Here is a 15,788-nt window from a genome sequence, read left to right as displayed (position 1 = left end):
ACTCCTCAAATTAGTGGGACTGGTACAGATGCCAATGTCACCGTAACGCTCGTGACAGGATTTGGAGGGTAGGAGTGGACGGTTAGTTATGAGGCCGACAATGGTCCCAACGTGATGACGAGATAGAGGATAAAGGAATTAGGTATGGCGAGAGAGAGGGAGAGCTTCCACTCAAAACTCGACTTCACATCAGACCACAAGCTGTACGACTGATCCGGTAACTAGGTGACCTTTTTGTTTTGCTCTGAGCTTTTTTTTTTTTTTTGGAAAGAACTTGTGTTTGGAGCTTTTGATAATAATAAGGACAACATTTTGAGTCAGGATTATAAGCTTGTCACTACCACCAAGCGAGGAGCGTGTGATGGGATTGGGAATTGGTCCGTGCGAACCCTCGTGGTAGGGGCTTCAAGTAGGGCATGCAAGGCGAAGAGGGAGGGAACTTTCTGTCTTCACCTGGCCAGTATAGAGGGGCCACACTGCGTTACCACGTTCGTGTTCATCTGATCTACAAAATTAGGGAGCTCAAACGCTCTGAGAAAGGCAGAGCGGCGTCCCCCACAGAACTCGCCGGCTACCGGCTATTTTCTTCTCTTCTTTTCCTGAAAGAGCTCCATCGTCTGTTTAATTTTTGTCCGTCGTTGGAGTTTTGGTCGGCTCAGCGTTGCGTTGGGAACTTCGGTGATCCTGCGGATTTTTTGATAAAACGGGACTTTGTAATTAATTAGCATGGGCGCGATCATTTTTGACGGACAGGCCGTACGTGTATGATAAAAGGAAGGGAAAAATGCTGAAACGAAACAAGGATCTCGTGCAAGAGAGTTACACAGCTGCTGTACTAGTGTTGCTCTCCTGTTGGCCCTCTGATTAGGTTGCCTGATAAAGTATCGGCCTTCACGTGTGAAACTTCTGTACAGATTGGTGGTCCATTTTTCGAAAACAATTTTGATCAGGGTAATGCTGTGGCGTCCAACCATGGGCCCAAAAACAGCTCCATGCATGCTATGTGGCACGACGGGATTAGCTGGTGCAACTCATGCTGTGTGATGCAGGTTGGAGTTGCAATAATGGCATTCTCCTCAAATGTTTTTTTCCATTTTAATGGAGAAATGGTGCTGTATAATTTTTTACTAAAATAATATTAGACGTGGCAATAGATGACTTCATGACCCATAACTAGCTAGGTGCTGAGGTTTTGTATATAGAAGTCTAAGTTGTAAATAAACCGGCACGGCTTAATTATTAAATGGATTGCGTTTAGATTTAGATTCCTTATCTATCTCTCCTGCTTCAATATTTTTAATAATGGGATTGGATAGACATGATTACAACCTGATTCATTAAAGATTGGTTAACGCCATTCGAAACATATATAATCCATTTAATGTGATCTCTGTTTATTAAATAAGCTATATGGTAGAGGATGGGGGACCGAGTGGGATTACCTGTTTAATAAAGAGATCATATTTGATTTTAGATTTTTGGCTGGTTTAATAAATTTGTCAGCTATGTTTTAAAAAACATAAATGGGTTGGGTCCAAGTTGACTTGTATCCAACCTGACAGATCGATACCCATCTCAACCTAACTTATTGCCACCTCAATGACATTGGCTAGCTCAAAAGTACTTCAAGGGATAAAATTCATTTGTAAATATAATTCATATCATGTTATTGGAATGATATGCTGCATCAATTGTCTCATAAATTAACTAACAGAGTGCCATCAATGCTGTAAATCTGCCATTGGATATGTAGCATAAAAGTGCATAGAATCTCTATACTCAAGTGGTGATATAATGTTATGCGCACAAAATGAGTCCATGTACACCAAGGCCTGCATATTGCATCAGTGTCTCTGTAACCTATAATGCGCAATTTATGATCGATGCAGCACATGGATTTGTGCATAGACACGCCATACTTGTATTACTTGGGTGGTAAATCATCGACAAGAACATTATGCATCAGATCCATTGGAATATAGAGGTCTCAATTGCATAGGAGGGCTAGCCATGACTTGAAGGTTCTTAGAATTTCGATCGCAAAGAGCTCGGACCTTCGCGGCAAAATCTTGTGCAAATTAGCCTTGCAACTAAATTGAAAGGATCCAGCCTAAACCATAATCAGAAAGCTATTTCTTCTAGAGTGATTCTATGGGGATCTCATTATTTTTTATTAATACAAGTATATACAACAGGTTTAAGTTGCCAGAGAATACTAATACCCAAGGTAGGATGTGAGGAGCAGAGAAGTGAGAGGAGGGGGAATGGTGAGAGGAGTGAAAAGGACCATACAACCACATGAGCAGACGCAGTCCGCTTACAATGATTTCCAAAGATCGTCAAGTTGAACAGTTGCTGCTTTTCGATGATCAGGAATCTCTGGAATCTTATGCCAACCTTTTTAATCGGTATTCCTTGTGATATCCGTGCCTACCATCACGCCTGCTGTGGTGCCCTGCATGTGACTTCTTGAGGCAGAAAGGCAGCACAATTAATATTCGATCATCATTGGCTTTGCTCTCCTTAATGGAAGGTAGTCCACTCCCTAAGTAGATGTGCTGCTTTTTGTGAAATTGTTCGAGGCAATGTAGCTTGGTATTCGAAAATTCTATTGTTTCTTTCATTCCATAGGCACCTAGATACCACCAAAAACCAACAGTCACAAATCATCCTTTTTCTCTATTTTTTTTTTTTTGATCCTCCATCTCCAGGAGTCCAAGAGTTACACTATTGTTTGTGGTGGAGGCATAGAGCTGGAAGAGAGAGAGAGTTCAAGTGCTGCTACCAAACAATTGGATTATGAATGGATAAGTGATGAGTTGTTTCTGTTGTTTCACTGCAGTTTGGACATGATACAGGCACATCCTGCTTCCTTTGTCTCCGATTTTTTGCAGTCAAGATTTTATCATTGTAGCTTAACTAGTTGAAGAGCTTAATTTTTTTCTGTTGTTTCAATTTTTTTTAAAGTTTTTAATGATGATATATTCAAGTATAAATCATGCCACAGTGTGGATATTTTTCAGGGAATCACACCCTATGTATCAATAGGATCCAGATGAAGCAAGGTACAACCATTCATAGCCCTCTCAGATTTTAGCATTCATAGCCCTTTGCACCCCCATATACATACATGCATTAACGGACAACATCATCTTCTGTATGCGTATAAAGACTCACGCGCAACTCCTGCTCGACTCCATGTGACCCTTCAAGTTCAAACATGTATCATTTTCTCCCAACAGTCGTCTCCTGTCCTTGTGGATGCATGTCACGGGCATCATAGGTAGAAATCAATTAAGATGGGGCCACAAATACTTTCTCCAGGTGTACAGCTATTATTGCACTAAATCAAATTTGTGCCATCAGATGATCAGATGGACGGTCCTGATCCGTTGAACAATTCGCAAATTTTTCGACATGGATAATGTTTCCTAGTAGCAGAGCAACATTATTTGAACCCTTGCGTATCATTCGAACAGAAATAATGAGCACCATCTGGCCAGTCGGAACGTTGACCATACTTTTGACAATGATGTGTTGACTGTTATAACGGGCACCGTTATTAGCCATTATAATTAGAAGATTAGTAAGATAACAACATTATTCAACTCAGTCGCAAAGCAGACACTGAGATTGGGATCAAAAAGACAAAAAAAATGGCATTGTGAACTAATTAAGATTTAACAATGAAAATACCATATCTTTAATAGAATCTTTATCTTTGTCATATAAAACTTGTTATAACAAAACAACAGCTAAACAACGACCATTACATCTATACACTTGTTACAATCTACAAAATTACAAGAAGATAAGTGCCATTAAACCATGACTTCCTGTTGCCAACCGAGAATAGCAAACGAAACCTGCACCGTTCTTTATGAGACTGTTTTCTTGCACAGCAGCAGAGGGCAAGTGGAACAGGAGGATTAAAAACAAGCGAGGGACCACAATAACAGCTACCAACCAGCTCCAGTGTCGGCAAAGTAAAGAGGTACTGAAGGAGATTCTGAAGGTTTTATCCGGGGTGGCAATTATTAAAAACCTGTGATCCTTTATGTAGAAGAGAACGGGGATCACGTGACTCCAAGTAAAATCGCCTTCCCCTATGATTACTCGCTCTGAAGGAGGGATCGGACGGCTATGTTTTTGGACTATTGGATGGGACTCTAGTCTACCGCAAGCTTCCCTAGATTTTTTCCAAGTGATTGGTTTGAAGTTGTGCGCATTTTTTTTTAGCCATGCCATTGGATCACTTTGTTGTGTAACTTGTGTATTAGATAAGGCCGTATCAATTTGCTTATCTTGCTTTAAGCAAGACCGTCATTCTGTTAATTGAAATTAATCAATTATTTGGTAGACATATCATCGACAAATTTACAGTCCATCCCATTAACTACTCAAGGATCGATCCAAGAAGAATTTATTATAGATTTATGAATAATCTTCGATCAAATTTCTCCCTACCTTCAGACGATTCTCGTTACCTCTTTGAAGGAGAGATGTCTAAACCACCGGATGGTAAGGGCATATCTATCGGACCGTCATCATATTATGGTAATCATCATAATTGATCGGAGGTTTTAGCTGTCTGCCAAGTTATTAATTGAAATGCGCAGAACTTTAGGAACTTAGAAAGGACCGTGGGTCATGTTTTGATGAGCCAGTTTGACTGGGTTCAAATCAGCTACCAACCAGTGGCAAGTTGAATCAAGTTAGGACAGAGCACATGGACTCGGCAAGGACATGATCACCTATTCGCTAGCAAGTAGCCATGCTGTCGATTAAATGTTTAAATTTTGGCAGTCTGAGATGATAGGCTAGCGTGGGCTCTGTAGTGGATCCTCACACGGCGTGAGGTCGGTTGGGACGGAAACCAAGTTAGAAGCACGAGCGCCTCTCTCAAGTCCCATCCTTGTCCGATCCTAGTCACGCTGCCTCGCGCCAGAAGCGTCCGCGAACGCTTGGCTTTGTACGTCTGGTGGCAGTGAAAACACGCGGCTTCAGTGCCAGCGCAGCTTCACGGCTTATTCATTATTTTGGAAATCCAACTGCTTTTACCAAGTATCCAATTGGACTGGATAATGTTGTTGCCATGAACATAGGGATCCCCTGTGAAATAAATAAATAAAAAGAACAAAATCAGTTCAGTGGATGAAACTTCCATCACTGTAAAGTTTGGGAAAGATCAGATATACATGATCTTATCCTTCTATGAGCAAAAAGACTGTTACCATATTCCAACTCAAGTCATAATGCAGCAATTTAATTTATCATTGCATGAAGCTTTATCCCCAGATGAACAAATATATGTAAATAATCAAGTTTAAAATCAAAATTATGTTTTATATCTTATTTTATGTTCTTATAACGTATTAAATCCTTGTTGCATATATTTGTAAATTGATGTAGATAAATTTATGCTTTATTATAAAGCGGTAGCAATAATTAAGGGGATAACTCCCATGATGTGGCATCATCATTTTGCCGGTGGTAAATAGTAATGGAGGAAAAAAAGGAGAAGATAAGAGAGGGGAGGAGGGAGGTATTAGCACGATAGGGACAACCCTTGTAATGAAGGCACTATCCACTTGCAATAATATTATTAAGATAAAAGTGAAGGAAAAATTAGAAGGTTGGGAAGGAGGAGACGTTGGCAACAATAAAGATAATTCTTCGTAGTGTAGTGATGGACACCATTAGCTTGTCAAAAAGATAAAAGTGGAGGAAAAAGAGAGATAAAAAAGAAATAATTTGATGAAAATGTGAAGGATCCATTCTGATGTATAAATAAATAAAGGCTCCTATATGGTTTCTTAAAACAACCATCACTTGAAATTCTATCGAAAATAAAAGATGGTTTACTTGGCTTATATATATGTATATATATAAAAGAGGGTTTAACATGTGACAAAAGCATAAGATAGGATGTAGCAAAAGTTGAAAATCAAGGAAATTAATTAGGTATGGCCACATCAATTAGATAAGATAATTTTTCATGACCAATAAGGTTATCAAACTAGTTGACAAATAAGATTCATGTTTATCATTTCATACAATCACTATAAGAAAACTATATATTAGCGACCTTTTTTTGCCGACGCTTTTGGAAAGCGTCGGCAGGTTGCGCTGACCTGCCGACGCTTTTAAAAAACGTCGTTTATTAACAACGCTTAAAAATATCGTAAAATTTGAGCATTGTCAACGCCGACGCTTTTAGCAAAAGCGTCGTTAAATAAAGAAAATACCGACGCTTTTTTATGTCATTATTTAACGACGCTAAAAAGCGTCGTTAGGTTCGTTTAATACCCCCAATCTCGATCCCGTGCCCTAATCTATCTACCGCTGCCCCTTTCCACCCATTCCTCCGCCGACCCCATCTCCGCCACCGGCAGCGCACCCACCGTCCACGCCGCACCGGCCCTCCTCCCCTCCTCCCTCCCGGCGATTGAACGGGCTTCCAGATTCAGTGCCCGGTTCACTGGTTCAGAGCAGCCCTACCGCTCCAATCTTCCTGTGCGCTCCCAAGCCGCCTTTTCGCCCTTGTCTCCCTCCTCCAATCCCTCGCTCCCGTGGTCAGGTGAGATCTCTTCCTCCTCTTCTCTTCTTCTTAGGAGCTTTTAGAATCATGGACTCACACCGCTCTGCCATCCTTTTTCCCCCATCATCTCCGCCCCCAGCCCCTTCCCGTCCGTTAGCACAGCCGCTGCCGCCACCGCTCCGCTGTAATCCTCCAAACCTCTCGATCCTTAATGGTTGTTTACACATGGGATCCGAAGAAGAAAAAAAAATTCTCGTGCATCACACCTCGGCTCTACGTGAGCCAATCACTATGGGCGATGTGTTTGTTCTACGTTGCCCACGGTGCACAAGGAATTTCTCTAAGCCTGATATCTGGCAAGGCTGGAACTTGAAAAAAATGAAAAGAGATCGAAACTCTGGGCCCATTCAGATAGGTAATAATCCGTCCCATTGCACCACCCTCACTCCAAATTTTCTAGGTTTGAACCAAGGGAATAGCCTCTGGTAAGACTCCATCCAGGGCAAGGGAATAATATTCCAAGCAAATGAAGTTTGCAAAATTATGACAAAAGGCAATATTTCAATGAGAGGGTTCCTTCAAATCTTAGAAAATACATCTTAAGAGGATGCTGCTGAAGTCATTAGCTGATTCTGGAAGCATGTGAAGAGAGATCAAAATAGCAATTTTTGGTTTAAGATATCTTAAAATCAATCTAGTTGAATCGCTAATTTTCCGTATCTACAGGGAAGGAAAAGCACTAGCTAATTGTCTTGCTAAATAACATTTAGAGCTAAGGAAGGACTGTTGGAGACTAAAAGCAATCAACTTGAGCTCATGGATGAGAGTGGCCGGTGAGGCCATGCTACAATCACAATTGACCGGTCCGGTTACTGTGGAAAAAAGTTACTCATTTTAATGTCTCCTCTAAATTTCCAAACGCTTAAACAGCACTACTTAGTACATATACAGGCTTATATCAGCTACGGCCCTCACTTCTGCAAATATTGACTGCTCATTACCTTAACAGTATTTCGAAGTTTACAATTTTTCTTCAAAGTTTACGGTGGTTCTCTTCGTCCATACTTACAGTGCTTATTACATACACATTACTTCAAGCTTTATGTCTGCTGTTCTCTGCCAATGGGTTCTCAAAGTCTGCACTGCATCTATACAGATTACAAGGCATTTTGCTGGCTCATATGTATAGTGTCTTTGTTATGTTTCAATATACATGCTTTGTACTTCTTCTTTATGCTGTTGTATAGGTTTGGTTCAGTTGTGGCAGGGAGTTTTGGTTCGCTTGTACATGCTTTTGCCTTTCTGTCATTAGTGTTGGTTTTGGTTCAACTCATCCTCACTCTCTGTTTGAGGACTTCAGATTTGTCTTCTGTATAACCTTTTTGTTTATGCTGAAATAAAGTTCTTCCTTTTACCAAAAAAAAAAAAACATTGGTGCCCAGAATTTCCTAGCATATCTACCATCAATTTCTCTCGTGCCAAGTATACAAGATCCTCAGTGTAGTGGAGCATGTCAAATATTTCCTATGTGAAACTCACTATTTGCGGACTAGCTAGCCTCTTAATCTAATTTAGTTTTAGTCTTGGTTGTCTCCCAACTCCTTTGTATTCCCTTGTTTTTGCTCAATTGAGACCTGCCTCCCTTCTAACCAAATAAAAGAAAAATAATCATTGTATTTGATGCTTGCACTATTTTATATCTCCAAGCCATAATGGTTTTCCAGTATCATCAAAAAGCTGCAACACTGATTCAATCATGTTAACTTACAAAACCTTGGATACACTATTTAATAAATTTATGGTTTATTAAAAGATCAGTTAATGGATAATGACATCCATCATGCATATTTAGGCCTATTTGTGACAAGTGTATGCAATCTCCCTCCTTTACCTTATCAGCTATTCCTCCCATACATATGGATTGGCTCTGTGCATCAAAGTAGGATTATTGAGTTCTTACAATTGTCTATAGAGTCCTCTTGACATCAACTCTCGCTATGTAGATTTACTAGCGAAGGTAGCTTTTAGTAAGAGAAGAGCCTGCTGCAGTATTTCCAATGCATTGCTAATATATTAATCTGTATCGGAGGCTTTGTTGTGTAGTGTATTCTGCATGTGCATGCCCCATTTATAAGTATTGAACACATGTTCTTAGCATGGTTTAATGTATTAAATTAATTAGATGCTTTAAGAATCATGCCTGGTTAGTCAGATCCTGTGTATTTCCTTCTAGGAAGCAATTAAAAGTGGCCTGTGCACAAAGAAAAAAAAAACATTTTCAGTAGCATTTTTGGCATTCTGGTGTAGCTTGTAACAATATTGTGTACCTTTCTATATTGGTGTGTGCTGAGCATGCATTGTGTTATGATAAACGCACCAGACCTCCCTAACCTTTGTTTTGTAGTGTTAGTTTTGTGATCTTACTTTAAAGATCAATGTACCAAACTTTTCTTAACATTCTATGTTTTCAATTTCTTTAAAGATTCTTTAAAGATCAATGCAACAGTTACTTTAAAGATTGTTTCGACATGATTTGAAAAATTAATTATAAAAATTGGCTTAACTACATAAAACACTGAGTAGGTCACTATCTGGTTGGTGTAATAAGTTTTTCATGATCTAAAAAGAGGGGTGAAAAAGAACAGAAAACCAGCACATGATAGCACATAACCAGAATAATATTGAGATTTTTTAAAGATAATGACAAACAAATAAAAAATCTAATATCGAATGATGGTTGGTTCATATGTACTTGTGGAGCGAACGTATAAGTCATGATCATCCTTATCCATACCTCTCCTAAATTATCAAATATGGTAAATATGTATAGCATAAAATAAATGATATAGAGCTAGATCAATTTACAACCACACCCTCTTAGTATCTCTCTATGAGGTTCACCCGAAAATATATAGTACAATTAATTAAGGTTGTGATACATGGTTGATGAATGGATAATTTCATAGTTTCATGAATCCTGATTGATTGCTTATCTGACATGTGGCGCTCGTTATGTGGCTGGACCCTGATATCGTGTGGCCTACGTTATCCTTATCTTCGTGGCTGATGAAGACTAAGCATCTGGATTAAGCTGGGCCAAGTTTCTTTGTCCATTACTCCCCAAGTTAATATCAGGTATTAAATCAAGTTAATTATGAATTAATTTTAAAAAAAATTGTATTGCATAGAAACATAGACCCATCTTTTGATTAATATACATATTCTATTGTATCCGTACATTTATTTATTTTTGTACGGGTAAAAGAATTATGTACATTGATCAATTGATTGTCCAGTATGGACAGTTTGAAAAATGTGAGTAATTCTATAGGTCATTACCATAATCAAATGGTATGCTGAGGGTTCGAAAAAAATTTCGGATGGTATTTTTCTTTTATTCTCCCTATACGGGAGAACTAAGGGAAAATACTGCCGAAATTTTTTTTGGCTCTTGTTGCATATCATTTGATTTCTGTAATTGACCTATAGAATTAATGCATTTTCTGAATGGGATAGGACCTTCTTTACCTATTAGTTGATGATAGCAAGCATTTACTATGTAAACTTTATCTAGCTATTATTTTTTTGAATTTTATGAAATGACTGATATTTTTTACTCATTGCATTAATATAGATTGTATATTTTTTTTTATTTTTAGATAAATTGTAAGTTCGGTCATTTTTATCCTACAATGGACAAAAGTTGGATAAATAAATCAAGGAATAGTAAAGAATATTTAGATGGAGTTCATGACTTCATTAAATTTGGTATGGAGAAAAGTAGTTTGAATGGAAAGATTTTATGTCCATGTCGGAAAAGTGTAAATAGTTCTTTTTTAGATCCACAAATTGTTGAAGAACATTTGGTATGTAATGGTTTTTTAAGAGGTTATACCGACTGAATTTTTCATGAAGAATCTATGTTGCCATCATCATGTAACCAACCCCTGACTCATTTTGGATCCACTAGCCTACAAGATAATTCTGCAAGAGATGATGATATAAGGGGTTTGATCACAGATGCTTTTGGATTTGGTGTTCAAAATTTAGGAGAATCCAGTAGTATACAAAAAACAGTTGGGATGTTTGATGAATGTACGCATACGGAACGTATGCATGTTGAGGAGCCTATGCATACATCTAATGATGAGACAGCTCGTTATCACACCTTAATGAAAGATGCAGATGAAGAATTATATCCGGGTTGTACGAAATTTTTTAAGATTTTTTTTCTTGTACATTTATTTCATATAAAATATTTGAATGGATGGTCTGGAAAGAGTTTTACCATGCTGCTCAAGTTATTAAAGGATGCATTTCCAGAAAGCACTCGTTTACCATCATCGTATTATGAAGCCAAGAAAGTAGTAAAGGAATTGGATCTTGGATACGAAAAGATTCATAGTTGTCCGAAAGATCGTATGTTATATCGGGGTGAAAATGCTAATCAAGAGTCATGCAATGTATGTGGATCTTCAAGATGGATAACACAAAAAGAAGATCGAGACGATGTACTGAATGAATTGGATGCAATGCGGAGTAAAAAGAAATCGGTCAAGGTATTGCGTTACTTTCCTCTTATACCTAGATTGAAAAGATTTATGCATCATCAAAAACAGCTTCACCAATGAGATGGCATGATGAAGGACGTACAAAAGATGGAATGTTGAGACATCCAGCAGATAGTCTTCAATGGAAAGCATTTGATGATAGGCATCCTGATTTTGCCTCTGATGTTCGCAGTGTTAGGTTTGGCTTAGCTTCTGATGGCTTCAATCCATTTCGGACCCTGAGTTCTACCTACAGCACTTGGCCAGTCATTTTGATACCTTACAATTTGCCACCATGGATGTGCATGAAACAATCATCACTTATCTTGTTAATGATTATTCCAGGAGATAAGGGTCCAGGCAATGATACTGATATTTTTCTACAGCCTTTAATAGAGGAATTGAAACAGTTGTGGGAGGGTGTTGATGCATTTGATGCTTCCAACGATCAAACATTTAAACTACGGACAGCTTTGTTATGGACTATTAATGATTTTTCAGCATATGCCAATTTATTTGGCTGGAGTATAAAGGGACGGATTGCATGTCCTTGTTGTGGAGATTCAACACATTCAATTTGGTTAAAACATAGAGGTAAATTTTGTTACATGGGACATCATCGATGGTTGGAAGCAAATCATCCGTTTCAATTTCAGAAAGATTTGTTTGATGGTACTATAGAATTGGGATGTGCTCCTATTCCACCTTCTGGAACTGATGTTCATAGACAAATGGATGGCATCAATTACAGCTATAGTAAGCACTCAAAGTCCTCTAAAAAAAGAGGAAAGGATGATGTTGAAAGCTCAGTGCACGAAGGGTTACCAGAGGAAGTCAGTATCAGTACTATAGATGCAGAGGTGTTTCAAGATCCAGATAATTATTTCGAGGATGAAAATGAGGAAGACACACAGATAGCATCTACACAACAGCCCAGTAAATATTTATGGAAAAAATGAAATATCTTTTTTGACTTACCTTATTGGAAACATAATCTTATTCGGCACAATCTTGATGTCATGCATATAGAGAAGAATGTTTGCGATAATTTACTTGGAATATTTTTAAACCTTGATGGAAAGACCAAAGATAACATGAAGGCACGTCTTGATTTAAAAGAAATAGGTATCCGACGGAAACTTCATCCTAAAATGCTTGCTAATGATAGAATTTATGTGCCTCCTGCATGTTACACAATGTCTGCTCGAGAAAAGGATAATTTTTTGGGAGTTTTGAAAAGTATCAAGGTACCTGATGGATATGCATCAAATAGTTCACGATGTGTGCATCTAAAGGATCGAAAACTTTCAAATCTTAAAAATCATGATGGTCACATATTGATGCAAGATATTTTTCCAATAGCTTTAAGATCGTCATTGTCGAAACAAGTTGTTACAATTGTACTTCGATTATCGTCATTCTTTAAGGCATTATTTCCAAAGTTATTGATCCTCGAGAACTTGATCAGTTAGAATCCGATATTGTAATTACACTTTGCCAGATGAAAAAGATTTTTTCTCTTGGATTTTTTACTATTATGGTACATCTACTCATTCACCTAGCTTCAGAAGTTAAAGTTGGTGGACCGATACATTATAGATGGATGTATCCTATTGAGAGGTATTATTGCAAACCTTAAATCTTTTGATAATTTTATTAGAAACAATAGCATACTGATATTTTAATAAATATTTAATTCTTGAAGGTATCTTGTGTGTCTTAAAGATTATGTGCGAAATAGAGCCTATCCCGAAGGCTCGATTGTTGAAACATATATTGCGGATGAATATTTGATATTTTGTTCAAGATATCTTCAAGGTGTAGAGACTATTTTTAGTCGACCTCAACGGCATAATGACTTTGTAGAGGATGCAGAACTGTATAAGTTCTTAACTGCTAGAAAATTCTTGAGAAGAGCTGAAAGTATTGTACTTGATCAAAAATCCTTAGTACAAGCACATCGTTATGTGTTACTTCATAGTGACATAATATCTGACCATCGCAGGTTAGTATATTTAAGGCATGACATCAAGATTTAAATTTTATATTAGATATAATATTCTAAATGATATATTTATATTTTATGTAGTAAATTTTTAATTTATCAGAGACGAGCCAATCATAACATTCGTCCTAATGCAAGGATTGAACAGCGATGGTTGGTCGAGTTATTCCCTATGTGACTTTCGAATCAGGTGTGATTTATATTTAATTATGGGATACATTAATTTTTGATACATATTTAATATCAGATAACTCAACAGCACTTCGTCATATCATTTTTTTTAGGTATCAAAGATGATGGAGACAAATAATTCAGATGAACTAATAGCTCTTGCTCGAGGACCTAACAAGATTGTGAATAGATATAACGGTTTCATAATTAATGGCTTTAAATTTCATACTAGAGAATGGGAGAAATTTAGAAAAATACAGAATAGCGGTGTTATGGTGGAAGCGGATGAAAAATCCTATTATGGTGTATTTAAAGATATCTATGAGTTAGATTATTATGAAAAATTTAAAGTAGTATTGTTTAGATGTGATTGGATAGACATAAACTCACCAAGGGGTTTGAAACAAGATGCAAATAGATTTACACTTGTAAATTTTTCAAGATTGATACACACTGGTATGTTATTGAAGGATGATCCATTCATTTTTTCATCTCAAGCTCGTCAAGTATTTTATGTACAAGACGTAAAAGATAAAGATTGATTTACTGTCATCAAAACAAAACCTAGAGACTTATATGATATGGAAAACCAAATGGAGGATGATGACGATGATACTTATACACAATGTATACCCTACAAGTTTGTGCCAGCTGATGATTTAAATGCTACGACGACGTTGGTTAGAACAGAATTTGAAGGAAACACTACTGCTTGATTGTTACTGGTAATAATTATTTATGATATATATATTTTGCATTAATTATTATGTTATTTTACTCTATATATTAACTGATTCTACCTTTTATTTATATAAATGCTAGGTGACATCATGCGTCGCAGGAGACGATATGCTGGTGTGCAGTTTCAGTTTTCACAGACAGAGTCCGATACGTCTTCTTCAGCACAGCAGCCTGAGGCCAGTTCAGCTGCACAGCATTCTGAGCCCTGTCCTTCATCATCAACACAGCACGATCCTCCTGTTCATCAGCCAAATGATGAGATACACGTGCAGGGTATATATTATCTTTTATGTAATTTTATTTTTATTTCATTTTATGTATATTTATGATATAGTTGCTTTTATGTATTTTTTACAGATGGATCCGGGAGAGTACGCTCCAGACGCGGACCCACAGTAGTACGAGATGTGTGGTAGATGCGTGAGGGCGAGAGAATTGTTATGGAGTGCAATCAGCTAGGTCAGCCAATTAAGAAAGCTGCCTGCTTATTGACTTCATTTTTGGGGACTGTTGCTCGGAGGCCTCAGCTATGTCCGTTGGGCTATGCAAAATGGAATGACATGCTTCCAACGTACAAAGTTGAGCTCCTCCGAGTTATAGAGGTAATGAATTGATGTTCATACTGTATATTAATTGTTAATCACTTATATAATTTATTTCATTTAACTTTTTTTTTTATAGAGCAAGTTTGTTCTCTCTCCATCCACTCATGATTTTGTAATGAAGTCTCTCAACCGCAAATGAAAAGAATATAGAGCATAATTGAAGAGGGACTATATGAGACAGGGTATGACAGAGGAGGAGGTTGCTAGGAATTGTCCTCCTGATGTACCCCCTCATCAGTGGATGGAGTTGGTTCATTATTGGTTCTCCGAGAGGGCACAGATATATTATCTGCTCATTATCTTTTTTTTCTAAATATTTTATAAAAATATTAATTTTTATTATATATTATACATATAACAAGTTCTTTACTTTATTTTACAGACTTATTCTGCTATTGGTAGAGCTGCACGAGCAGCTCAGTCTGTTCCTCATACATCGGGGTCGAAGAGTTATGCACGACTCTGACAGGAGTTTGTATGTTCCTTAAACTTTCATAATTAACTTTTAATTTTTATGTTGAAATATTTATATAACTAATATCATTATGTATCGTGGACCATGTCTGTATCATGATACTCATATATTTTTTTAAATTATTATAACTGTTTGCTTAAAATTAAAATTATTTGTGTAGGTGGATGAGCATGGGAGGGAACCCGGTAAAGTGGAGTTTTACCGGATGACTCATACTCATCAGGATGGTACTTTTGTTCGAGATGAGTCGAGAGATTTATATGTACGGCATTATTAATATTCTATTTTTTGCAATGATTTTAATTTAATTTTGTTAGCTATTAATGTGTATAACTCTTGTTTTCAAAATAAATACAGGAGAGGGCTACATCTCTCATTGCGAAGCGTGACGACGAGTCCGCAGCATCTACGCAGCAGAGCCGTATCGAGGTCGAGGTGTTCACAGAGTTGATGAGACCAGAGCGCTATGGCCGAGTGAGGGGTTATGGAGTAGGAGTCACCCCCACTCAGTTATCTGAGGTTAGTAGATATACGCAGCATGCTGCAGCAGATGCTCAGGATTCACGCGTTCGCAGACTCGAGGCGGAGATACAGGAGATTAGACAGAGTCGTGCCGCTGAGATGGAGGAGATGCGACAGAGCCGTGCCGAGATGCAGGCCATGAGGGGACAGATTGATCGGCTTACATCTTTATTAGAGA

The 15,788-nt window shown here is 37.7% G+C and overlaps 1 long non-coding RNA gene across 1 annotated transcript; it reads left to right on the top strand.

The window, feature by feature from the left end:
- The first annotated feature begins 14,968 nt into the window (after window positions 1-14,968).
- Window positions 14,969-15,788, top strand: LOC140856902 (uncharacterized). The gene is made up of 3 exons (XR_012140464.1): window positions 14,969-15,088; window positions 15,249-15,350; window positions 15,446-15,788. It is a non-coding gene; the product is annotated as an uncharacterized lncRNA (long non-coding RNA).

This window comes from Elaeis guineensis, chromosome 4, assembly GCF_000442705.2.
Source record: "Elaeis guineensis isolate ETL-2024a chromosome 4, EG11, whole genome shotgun sequence".
Lineage (NCBI taxonomy): Eukaryota > Viridiplantae > Streptophyta > Magnoliopsida > Arecales > Arecaceae > Elaeis > Elaeis guineensis.
Note: the sequence above shows the minus strand (reverse complement) of the source record. Positions and strands in the feature narration are given on the sequence as shown.